Here is an 11,887-nt window from a genome sequence, read left to right on the forward strand (position 1 = left end):
CAGACCTGTCTCCCATTGAAAATGCGTGGTGCGTTATGAAGCGTAAAATACGGCAACGGAGACCCCGGACTGTTGAACAGCTGAAGCTGTACATCAAGCAAGAATAGGAAAGAAATCCACATACAAAGCATATACATACATAAACAAAGCATATACAATACATAAACTGTACATATAGTGTTTTACAGCAATTCTTAACTAAATTTATATTTTTTTTCTGTGGATGAAAACGCAAAACTTGTGGCCAAAGTGTATTTTTTCCAATCCGACACAGGCCTCTGTCGAATGTGAATATAAACGGGAAATGTATCTGATGCGACTGCAATCTGGACGCTCAAGGTTGCGCTCGTCTGACCTATTGTTCATCAGAAAGCGACAAACGTCACGACTGTTCGACAAAAGAAGAGAGGCGCGACCCCACAAATTGCCAGAGTCAAAATGATTGCCCTGTTTCTTCTTGACTTCCTATGTGAAATTATTTGATAAAGAAAAAGAACAAGCTATGGTAGGCATGGATCGCATGTACCTCCCCTTGACAATCGGTTTTCTGTGACATAAAGGTTCCATCAGAAGCGTCCACTCCTAACTGACGATGCCTGCTCCGATGAGAGGCGAAACATCTTCTAAGACTACCAGATCAGTCCAGTTGCGATCGATTCAATGCCCTGAGAATGAGTCAGAGTCTGATGTTGTACGACATGATTCAGTTCAGATTTTATTGGAAAAACTGCCACTGACTGCACCTTCCCCAAAGAATTAGCGAGCATGTTGACTTTTGTTTGTTCGTCCGTTCTGTTTTATTTTAGCAGCTGCTCGGAACACACACAGAGCGACTTGGCACAAACATGTGAGCCGTATTCACTCAGACTCAGTTTGATGTCGTGAGAGCTCGGTGGGTGGTTTTCTTGGGGGTGGGGGGAGTCGACGTATTCTAGGGTGCTGAGGATGACGAATGGAGCACGGGGTAGTGGGGGAGGGTTATGGATAGATGTTATTTAGGATGTGTAACGGTCTTGCTGCGAGACAAATTCATAAACATGATAATGATTCATTGAAAGAAATGAAGTGTAGCCGGCATACTGTATATATATAAAAGAATGTCATTCGCATTTAGAAGTTAGCTCATAATTATGGCTTATTCAAGGATGACTTTTTTTGTTGCTTGACATTGTAGTTACTGCGACCATGACGCGATCGTCTGTCTTTGTACGTCTGACCAGATCCAGGAAGTTGCAGCTGGGGGTCGTGTTTTGTCTGGGAGGGGTCACTGCTGAGCTTGCTCCCACTGAGCGCTCCCAGAACACACACAGTAGGACGTCCGCTGGGCGCAGAGTTCTTTCGGTGTCCCCGCCGTCCCGTCACCCAAACTAGACTTCACACGGCTGTGTCGCTCGGTCCCCGAAAACCAATCAATTCGCCACATTGAGAAATACTCATCGAATTGATTTTTCAAAAATTGTAATTTTATTATTGCGAATCAAATTTGGACTTCAAGACATCAAATTACTACTTTCAAGTAATGTTGTCCGAGCCCATTTTGTTTGACTGAAACATGACGAAGGCAAGGTGAATATGTTAGCCTGGCCTAGATGAAGCCACTCCCCCACAGGCAGACGAACTCTCAGCCTCCTTTAGAGAAACATGCCACGAAAGAACAGCTGCAGCTAATTTTACCTCATATTTGTTGACATATCCAAAACCTAAACTGAATGTATAATCATTTGAAAGCCTTATTCTTATCAACAATACTCCTGAATGCTAATAATGATCGGTAGTGGTAGTAGTGGAGGAATGCAGCCCGATGGGGGGCACAAGCCGGTTCAAACTGTAGGCTGGTCACAAGCCCGGATAAATGCAGAGGGTTGCGTCAGGAAGGACACCCGGCTTAAATCTTTGCCAAACAAATATGAGCATTCATCCAAAGAATTCCATACCGGATCGGTCGTGGCCCGGGTTAACAACGTCCGCCACCGGCGGCGTCAACCTTCAGGGCACCGCAGGTTTGGGTGATTAAGGACAGAGATGGAAATGTGTTGGCTGGTGTGCCAGTAGTGTGCTAGATAGATGCAAAGAATACTTCGAGGAGTTGATGAATGAGGAAAATGAGAGAGAAGGAAGAGAAGAAGAGGCAAGTGCAGTGGACCAGGAAGTGGCAATGATTAGTAGGAGAGAAGTTAGAAAGGCATGAAAGAGGACGAAAAATGAAAAGGCAGTTGGTCCTGATGACATTCCTGTGGAGGTATGGAAGCATCTAGGAGAGGAGTTTTTGACCAGCTTGTTCAATATAATTCTAGTGGGTGAGAAGATGCCTGAGGAATGGAGGAAAAGGGTGCTGGTGCCCATTTTTAAGAACAAGGGTGATGTGCTGAGCTGTGGGAACTACAGAGGAACAAAGTGGATGAGCCACAAAATGAAGTCATGGGAAAGAGTAGTGAAGGATAGACTCAGGACAGAAGTGAGTATTTGCGAGCAACAGTATGGTTTCATACCTGGAAAGAGCAACACAGATGCATTATTTGCCTTGAGGATGTGGATGGAAAAGTACAGAGAAGGTCAGAAGGAGCGACATTGTGTCTTTGTAGCTCTAGAGGAAGCCTTTGACAGAGTACCCAGAGAGGAACTGTGGTACTGCATGCGGAAGTCTGGAGTGGCAGAGAAGTATGTTAGAATAATACAGGACATGTACGAGGGCGGCAGAACAGCGGTGAGGTGTCCTGTAGGTGTGACAGACAAATTTAAGGTGGAGGTGGGACTGCATCAGGGAGCAGCCCTGAGCCCCTTCCTGTTTGCAGTGGTGATGGATAGGTTGACAGATGAGGTTGGACTGGCATCCTGGAAAGATGGAGGCATGCACTGGAAAGCAGAGGAATGAAGATTAGGCGAAGTAAGACAGAATGTACGTGCATGAATGAGAGGGGTGGTGGGGGAAGAGTGAGGCTACTTGGAGTAGAGATAGCAAGGGTGGAGGACTTGAAATACTTGGGGTCAACCATCCAGAGCAATGGTGAGTGTGGTCAGGAAGTGGAGAAACGGGTCCAAGCAGGTTGGAACGGGTGGAGGAAGGTGTCAGGTGTGTGATGTGACAGAAGAGTCTATGCTAGGATGAAGGGCAAAGTTTATAAAACAGTGGTGAGGCCAGCCCTGGCGGACGGATTAGAGACAGTGGCACTGAAGAGACAACAGGAAGCAGAGCTGGAGGTGGCGGAAATGAAGATGTTTAGCTTCGCTCTCGGAGTGACCAGGTTGGATCAAATTAGAAATGAGCTCATCAGAGGGACCGCCGAGGTTTCGATGTTTTCGAGAAAAAGTTAGAGAGAGCAGACTAGGATTGTTTGGACACGTCCAGAAGAGAGAGAGTGGGTATATTGGTAGAAGGATGACGAGGATGGAGCTGCCAGGCAAGAGAGCTCGAGGGAGACCAAAGGGACAAGACGAAAGAAAAACAAAGAAGTGGTAGTAATGGACGGGTGATGGGCAGCCTGTTGACGGGCATCCGTAGTTCCTCAGGTCGTACCGTTATGGTTGGGTGGTGGTGGGGAAGACAGAGGGAGGTGTAACCAAGTGAGTCTAGGGTGCAGGTGAAACGCACAGCAATTGTTTTATTCGGTCTTATCTGTCTAACAGAAATGTTTCTGTTTCTGCTTGGTAAGCATCGCTCATCCACTGCAGCTCTTAAAAATGGAGTCCCCCAAGGCTCCATTCTGGGGCCTATCCTCTTCTCCCTGTACCTGCTCCCCCAAGAGCCTATCATCAAAAAGGATGGCATCTCTAAGCAGACGTCACCCAAATTTACCTGCCCCTTAAACCATCCATCCATTTCCTTTTCCGCTTATCCTCATGCGGGTCGCGCGCGTGCTGGAGCCTATCCCGGCTATCTTCGGGCGGGAGGTAGGGTACACCCTGAACCGGTCGCCAGCCAATCGCAGGGCACACAAAACAAACATCCTTTCGCAATCAAATCACACCTACGGGAAATTTTAGACTCTCCAATCAACCTACCGCGCATGTTTTTGGGATCTGGGAGGACACCGGAGTGCTCGGAGAAAACCCACCCAGGCACGGGGAGAACATGCAAACTCCACACAGGCGGGGTCGGGATTTGAATGCCGGTGCTCAAAACTGTGAGGCGGATGTGCTATCCAGTCTCCCGCCGTGCCGGCACCCCTTAATTCCAAATGTCTTTAATTGTGCAACACCCTTGCTGGATTGCCTGAAGGCCAAAGCTTGGATGGCTTGAATGTATTTGAGTGGACTATTCCGCCCTCTACGTTGGCGTCAGCCAGTCTTCCCTCGCTCGCTTACAATCGGTCCAGAACGCTGCGGCTCGACTCTTAACTGGAGCACATCTGACCTGTGCTGGCGTCGCTCCACTGGCTCCCAATCCACTTTAGAATTCATTTTAAAATGGCATTGTTTGCTTTAAAAGCGCTGTAAGGGCTGGCTCCATCCTACCGCTCTGAACTTTTACAGTCTTAACACGGTCTCTGAGACCTCCCCTTGTCGTCTCAAGAGCAAAGTTGAAACGCGGGGCGACAGAACCTTTGCTGTCGCATCCCCCAGAACTTCGGAATGAGCGCCCCCTCCAGGCTAGACGAGCTCCCGTAGCTCTCCTTATATTTAAATCCCGTTTGAAAACCCATTTGTTGTAAACAGTGTTTCTATGTCCTGCATTTGACTTATGTTATCGATGCTATATTTTATATTGGCATTGCTTGATTTGATATCCTCTGATGTACAGCACTTTGATCAAGTTGTTTGTAAATAAATGGGATTAGCTGGTTATCCAAATGAAAAGGCGCTAAGCGAGCAACACAAAAAGACGCACATTTTGAAAAAAAAACCCCAAAAGACGCCAGGAGCACTTGGAAAACATGCTAACTCCCTATACGGAACCTTCGACGTCCTAAGCGCTCCGCCGCCGCGCTACCTGCTATTTATCATCCTCGTTTTACTGCATTGATGAAAATCTCTCCGTTCGTCTGTTTTCCTCACTTCCCATCCCATTAATCTTTGATGTTTTGACGGGAATAAAAGCGTCAATGTGGCGTGTTATTGTTTGGGATTTTGTATCGGTGCCGAGTCCTCATATATCAAAGTGCATTCGTGGTAGTTTTGTTAGATTTGTGCGGTGAATTGACACCTCTTGCCACACGGTGTGGAGTGCCGGACAATCTGTTTCCACTTGCCGACATTGTTCACCGTTCTCGGCCTCGTCACGCGGCGCTTATTGCGGTTATCTGGAGGCTACACTTGTGTTGTTTGTGCGTGTGTGCGTGTCAGGTAACGACAACAGAGGAAACGCAACAGGTCTGTTCGTGGCTGATTTTAAGACAAGTGATGCAAACTTTACCGTTTGAGCACCTCGTAATTCAACTTTAAGGCGTTCGTAAGTTGTTTTGCTCGTTGGCTGTGCCCACGGGCGTGGGGGGGGGGAGACTTTTAGCCGCTACTCTGTGTCAATCTTCTATTTCGTCAGTCTTTTTACAATGCGGCACAGAACTAGAAGCCTTCCTGAAGAACGTACGTCTATTGGCGCTCCGCGTAGTGACGGCAGAAGGAAGTTAGGAGGATGCATGTGGCACAGTGATCGTTAGAAAGAAAGTCGAGGAACGACTCAAAATCTTTTTTCCTTCTGTATTTTTGGAGATGACTTTTCTCGGAGTTTTCGTCACGTGTTAAGATCTTCCATCCATTCATTTTCTATGTTCAGCGAAGATAATCGAAGTCGAGTCGTTACATAATTCCTTATTTTTTTAAAAGGGAAGGTGGATGTTTTCTTAAGTGTATGCGGTTTTGTGTATTTGTAGCATGTGTGCATTGTTTTCTCCGAGTCGCAGACCAGACCATTTTCTGGCACAATTTGCCAGAAAGTCTTTTTGCGTTCAAATGCGATTGCGAACGCATCGGTACAGCAAACTAACATACATTAGCTACGTAGAGATACTGAGTGCAAAGTGGCTAACGTGCGAAGGCGAGTTGCTCCAAGATTGTCGGACTTTTTGCGCTTTGAGTAGCTTGAAGGCAGAAAAGCGCAATGGAGTGAAAGTCCATTTGCGTTCTTTTAAGACTCGCTGAACACAAGCAATGACTCAACTTGCTGGCAATTGGACAAGGACTCGACTTCATTGGCTCGATTTTTCCCCACAGTAACTTGGGACTTCCTTGAAACCTGGTTAAGACTTGAGACTCGCTGATGACTGATATCGCTGAAGTCGCTTTGGAAAAGCCTTAAAGTGAATAAACATTGTTGTCGATTGTAGCAGGAGTGGCAGAAATGAGCACGATCGCAGAGTGCCGTACACTCGTTTTGCCGCGTTTCCCTGCTGACTCGAACTCGCGTCGATGTTTTTTTTTGCAGCGCAGCCGGGAGAAACCGCCAACAGCGAACAGCCATTTGACGATCGATGAAGTCTGCGAGCACGGCGAGCTCCACGGATGTTTCCGACATCTGCTAACCGCACGGGGTCCCTCCGACGCTTTTAATGGGCGAGATGGCGGCGGCGCGTTTGTCCAACTCCGGCGAGGTCCCATCAGTGCTGCGGTTGACAAAGAAGTCGTGCAAAGAGTCGCCTCAGCCTATTCGCACTCTGCCTCACCCACTCTGCCTGCCGTGCGGCCCATTTGTCGCCACTTTGTGGTTTCCCAAAAAATGAAGGCAACGCGTGAACGTGCTCGTACGTGGCCGCCACCCATTAGCATCCTCCTATTCTTGTAAATTCCACACATCGACTGCGCCTTCTGATTTATTCATTGGCTCGTTTGCGATTCGCTGTGTCTGTGCGCGGTCGCTTTCCGAGTGTCCGATTGGCTCATCTGGCTGCGTCCTTCCACTCGAATGAGTCGCTTGCATTACGGGGAGTCTTCTTGTGGGCGACTCGGCATGCAAACGCCCGATCGTACGCTGAACAGTCCACGCCAACATACCGCAATGAAGCAACGGAGACTGTGTTGTTGATTTTCACATTTAAAAATACTTCTACAATAGCAAGTCTCATATCCAGACCTTTTGTTAACGCGATCGTACAATGATGAAAACTCCAGAAAAAAGAAAAAAAAAAATCCCAACTTCCATTTTTATTTATTCAAACTGAAATGTATTTGCAGGCAAGACAACACAACTTACCTGAAAAGTATTGACTTGGACACTCCTCTTGATTGTGTTGCTTTTTATTTTGTATTTTTATTTTTTTAATTCCATTCAAACCGGTCGACCGATCAACTATTCAAAAATCAATTTTGCATGTATGGATGCTACGCTGGCCTGTGACAAGCATGTGTCTCACGGTTGACAGTTTAAAAGCTATGTCATGACGTTTTTCCACTTTGCCGTGACGTCTACCTGTCGCGCACGCACACGCGCACACACACACACACACACACACACTTGTGGGATTAATACCCTTTCGATGCTCAAATTTGATTTGCTGTGAAAATTCAAATCCACTCTTGGAGGAGGAAGGACGCTGGCACCGACCGCCTGTGCAGCATTGCTGGCTTTCACTGCGATCAATCGATTCGTCGATCGATTGATCGATAGACAGACGGACGGCCGGTCAGTCAGCAAAGCAGGCACGTCAAAGGACGAATCATATTTGATGTGTAAAACATTTTTAGGTCATAACTGCAGTGCGATCTGCGGGCGGAAGCCGTGGGACGTCACGTTTGCCCGACGGCCGATTTCACGAGCAAGGCGATTCGAACTTCGCTCGCTGCTTCCACTGCGGCGCGTCCCGATTCCGAGACGGGCGGAGAGAGTCCGCGTGCGTTTGTCGGCCTAATGCACCTGCTCAGCTATTCAAACTGCACTAAACGCCGCCGGAGGCTCCTTCGTCTTCCCGCCTGCATCTCCCGGTGTCGCTCGAAAATGTGCGCCCTCGCTTTTTGACCCCCCCATCTTACTTCCGCCTTCAAGCCTTCAGACCCGTGAGCGCGTGAAGCTGTTCACTCTACTCTGGCCTTCATTTCTTGTGTCAGAAAATCAATCGTTAGTTTAGCGAGAATTAGCCGCTCGCCTGGCTGAATAATTTAAAACACGCGCGCGCGCAAAATACGCACTTTCTGCATTTTGAAAGTCATTCTGACAATATTCAAGCTGTAAAGCGGCCGAAGGGATCACGTGTGAGGGGAACTTGTTGTGCAACTTGCTTTTATGGATTTATTTAAGTTCTATTTTCTTGTAATAAAAATGAAAATTGAGATAATAACCGCTTTTTTTTTTTTTTTTTTTTTAACCGGCAGGATTTACTTTACACATATAGGTTGTTGTTGTTGTTTTTTTTGTTTGTTTTATTTTTTTTTTTGCAGCAGCAGGAGCAGCAGCGTTCTCACGCTGCGAAACAAAAGCTGACTGAAAATGAAACAAGTCATCAGAAAACAAGTTGACATTTTCTACCGAGTCTGTTTTGGATTGTGTGACTCGTTGGTGCTTTTTGGTTCTTCCAGAACGTTCTGCTGTTGCTCTCCTCCTCCTTTTAGTCGCTGTTTGTTTGAACTTTGTTGCTATTCGCGCTTCATTTCGAGCAGCCTTTTCTTTGTACTTTGTCAACGGCTGTTTTTACCTTCTTGTCAGTAGGGCTTTATTTTTGTAATTTTGTTCCTACTCGCCGTATGTGACCAGTTCTCTTACCTTGTACTTGGTGTGAACAAACCTTCTTGTCAGTTGCACCTTTTGTTTCCGCGTTGGGGGTCTGACTTTTTTTTTTTTTTTTTTTTTTTTTTTGACGAGGTTTCAAAGGGACGGAACATTTCTGGTCCATTTCCGGAACGTTTCCGGTAAATTTCCACGCGGAGGTTAAGCTGGGGTAGCGACACGTTTGACTTTTTTTTTTTTTTTTTTTTTACCAAAACCTTGCAAAGTCCAACGTTCTTGTTCTATCGGCGGATAATTATGTTTAGAATCCTTATTTCATGACTATTATTTTGTTGTCCTTGTATTTTAAACTCCCTTTTTTTTTTTGGGGCAGTATGTTTGCGTGTCGCTTGCCGCTCGGTCTTGCTAACCGATATGTCGGAAAAATCAATTAATTACTCCGAAGCAGCAGTTAACTGCGTCCACGCAATACAAGCCATGAATTATAGAGCAGCCGCGCGTGTGCGTCCGACTGACTCGTTAATAAGCGACACCTATTGTAGCCTGCGCACATCTACTGCGCTGAACTCGGGACACAAACACTAATCCTGTGTCTCATCTGTGGGTGGGCAAAGGTAGCAACTTATAGCTCAAACATGAATTCATAAAGTTATTTTATGCTGCGCGCTGCTAAGAAAATGGATGCTCATCATTTGGACACCTTTTAGTTCTACCATGCCAACTTTTTTCGGAAAAGAGTCGGTCGGAATGGAGAATCACTCGGAAGCGGGATGCAAATCAGGAATCGAAATCGTTCCAATTCGAACGATGCCCAACCCTCATTGTAATACATTCCGTGACTGGTAGAAAGTTGATTTTGGAAATTGCCATGATGACAATTGTGTTTACATTTGACCTCTGACCTGTGGTTCGCACTTCCTCCTCACAGGTCAGAGGTCGTGGCTTCAAAAATTCACAATGTAATGAGTCCGCCATGCGTGTTTTTGAAACGTGGGAGAAAAAGCAAACTCAAACGTCCCAGCGGAGTGTTGAACCTCGAACCCGGAGCTCCTGTTTGCGAGGCGGCCGCGGCCAAAAGGAAAGCACCGAACTGTAAATCGAGCTTTTCCGAGGCAGCGAGAGTATCGATGCGTGATGTTCATACCGCGATATCGATCAATTGTCCGAGCCCTCGTTATCGGGGCGAGCCGTTCCTTCAGCACCGCGGACAGCGCCGGACGATGGTCGAAAGGCGCTCTACTTCCTGATTGTCGTCATCGTTACCGCTAGCTTTGTGTTCTTTGCTAGTATAACCAGTCAAAAGGATTTTAATCCATCCGTCCAATTTCTACCGCATGCTCCCGAAGCACCCCCCACAGGACCCCCCGAGGGACACGGTCGAACGCCTTCTCCAAGTCCACAAAACACATGTAGACTGGTTGGGCGAACTCCCATGCGCCCTCGAGGACCCCGCCGAGGGTGTAGAGGCGGCCCACTGTTCCACGGCCAGGACGAAGACCACACTGCTCCTCCTGAATCTGAGATTCGACTTCCCGACGGACCCTCCTCTCCAGCACCCTTGGATAGACCACCCCCGTCTGCTAATACAAAGGATTTTAAAAAAAGTAAACGAAAAAAGGTTGGAAAAAGTATGTTGATTCAGAAGCAGACCTCGAGACCATTTAAAAGCCTTTGCAGGTGTTTCAGGTCATTACAGTGTCGTGCAATGACGTGATTTCACCATATTCAAACTTGTGACGCAGTTGGAACCTTTCATTCAGCGATTCTTTCGTGTGGCACTAGAGGGAGCCCACGTCCCCGCGCTTTGCAAATCACTCAACGATCGAAAAGAATCGTGAGTTCCACTCTTTGAATTCAAACACTTGCCCGGAAAAGAGACGCAACTGTTGACGGCATGGAATGCTCGTCGCCACAAAATTCCGATTGGCTGGACCGAATGGACCAAAACCGCTTCAAAGTCAGTTGAACAAGGAAGGGAAAAAAAATAAATAAATCGAATCTTCCAAACTGCTTCTCGTTTTTCTTTGTTTTACCTTTACTTGAAGATGGGAGTGAACCCCCAACAAAATAAAAAACAAAAAAATGGAGGATACGGCGCTGAGTGGCAAGTGAAGATGAAATTAGCAGCTGCGAAGGAAAGCGCCCGAGGGCAAAGTGGAGCGGCCGTCCCCTGTGGCTACGAGCTTTACAGGAGACCGCGATGAATTCAGCTTGACTGGCTCCTCTTCGCGTTTCATATTTTGCAGTTTTGTTTTTTTTAATCTTATGCTGGAGGGGGGGAAGGATGGAGAGGCGAACGAGGGTATAAGAACTGCTGACGAAGGCGGCCGAGTTCTCTTCCTTCGGGGTTTGCCCGTCTCCAAGTTTTTGTTCGTTTGATCCGCTTTCATTGACTTCAAATATTCCTTTTGCTTATAATTTGCCAGCTGGAAATCGGACAAACGGCCGGCGGCCTGCGAGGATCCGAACATGAACCCGGGAGCTTTCTCCGGTTCCGCTCCGCTGTCCTTGGCCGTGTTCTTGACGAGGAAGGGCCGAGCGGGCGGCGAACGCTTCGGTAAAGCAGCGGCCGGCTTCGCTCGCGCGGCGTCGCTGGAATCGCTAGTTCGGATTTGCTCGCGCTCGCAATTTGTACTTTCGAAAGTAAGGTAAAAAGCTCCCCGTGTCGTTAGCTCGTGCAGGTGTGCCAGTGCTTGTTGATGATGCCACCGAAAGATGAATAACGCTAACATGAGCAAACGTTGCATATTTTTGAAGAATGAATGACGGATGTGAGAATTTGATTTGATTATTATTATTTATTTATTTATTTTTTCCTGGATCAGGATAAGCTTTGTTTGTCTTGGACGTCAGTTAAGTAGCTTCAACTGCTATACATTTAAAAAAAAAAAAAAATAATAATAATAATAATAATAATAATCCGCAGTCTGCACACAAATTCTTATGTCAGTCTCCGAGAATTAGCGCGTGCATATATTGCGCACACGGGCATCGATGCAACGAAATGGAATCATTACATTTTCTCATTGGAGAGAAAGCTGTAAATGGCAACCTGAAACAAAACTTTTGGGGTTTTCTTAAAGAAAGAAAGAGAGAAATAATTTTTTAAAAATCTGATGGGAGTTTTTGTGTTTTGACACAGTCAATTAATGTAATTATTTGAAGGGGAAAAAATTAATTCAAAAAAGCTGTTTTGGTGCAGAACGCTCCTTGTAAAAATCATATTCATCTGATAGAAAAACCTCCAGAGCCTTTTTTTTATTTTTTATTTTTATTTTTTTTTGTCAATAGTTTTTT

Source organism: Phycodurus eques, chromosome 1, assembly GCF_024500275.1.
Source record: "Phycodurus eques isolate BA_2022a chromosome 1, UOR_Pequ_1.1, whole genome shotgun sequence".
Classification (NCBI taxonomy): Eukaryota; Metazoa; Chordata; class Actinopteri; order Syngnathiformes; family Syngnathidae; genus Phycodurus; species Phycodurus eques.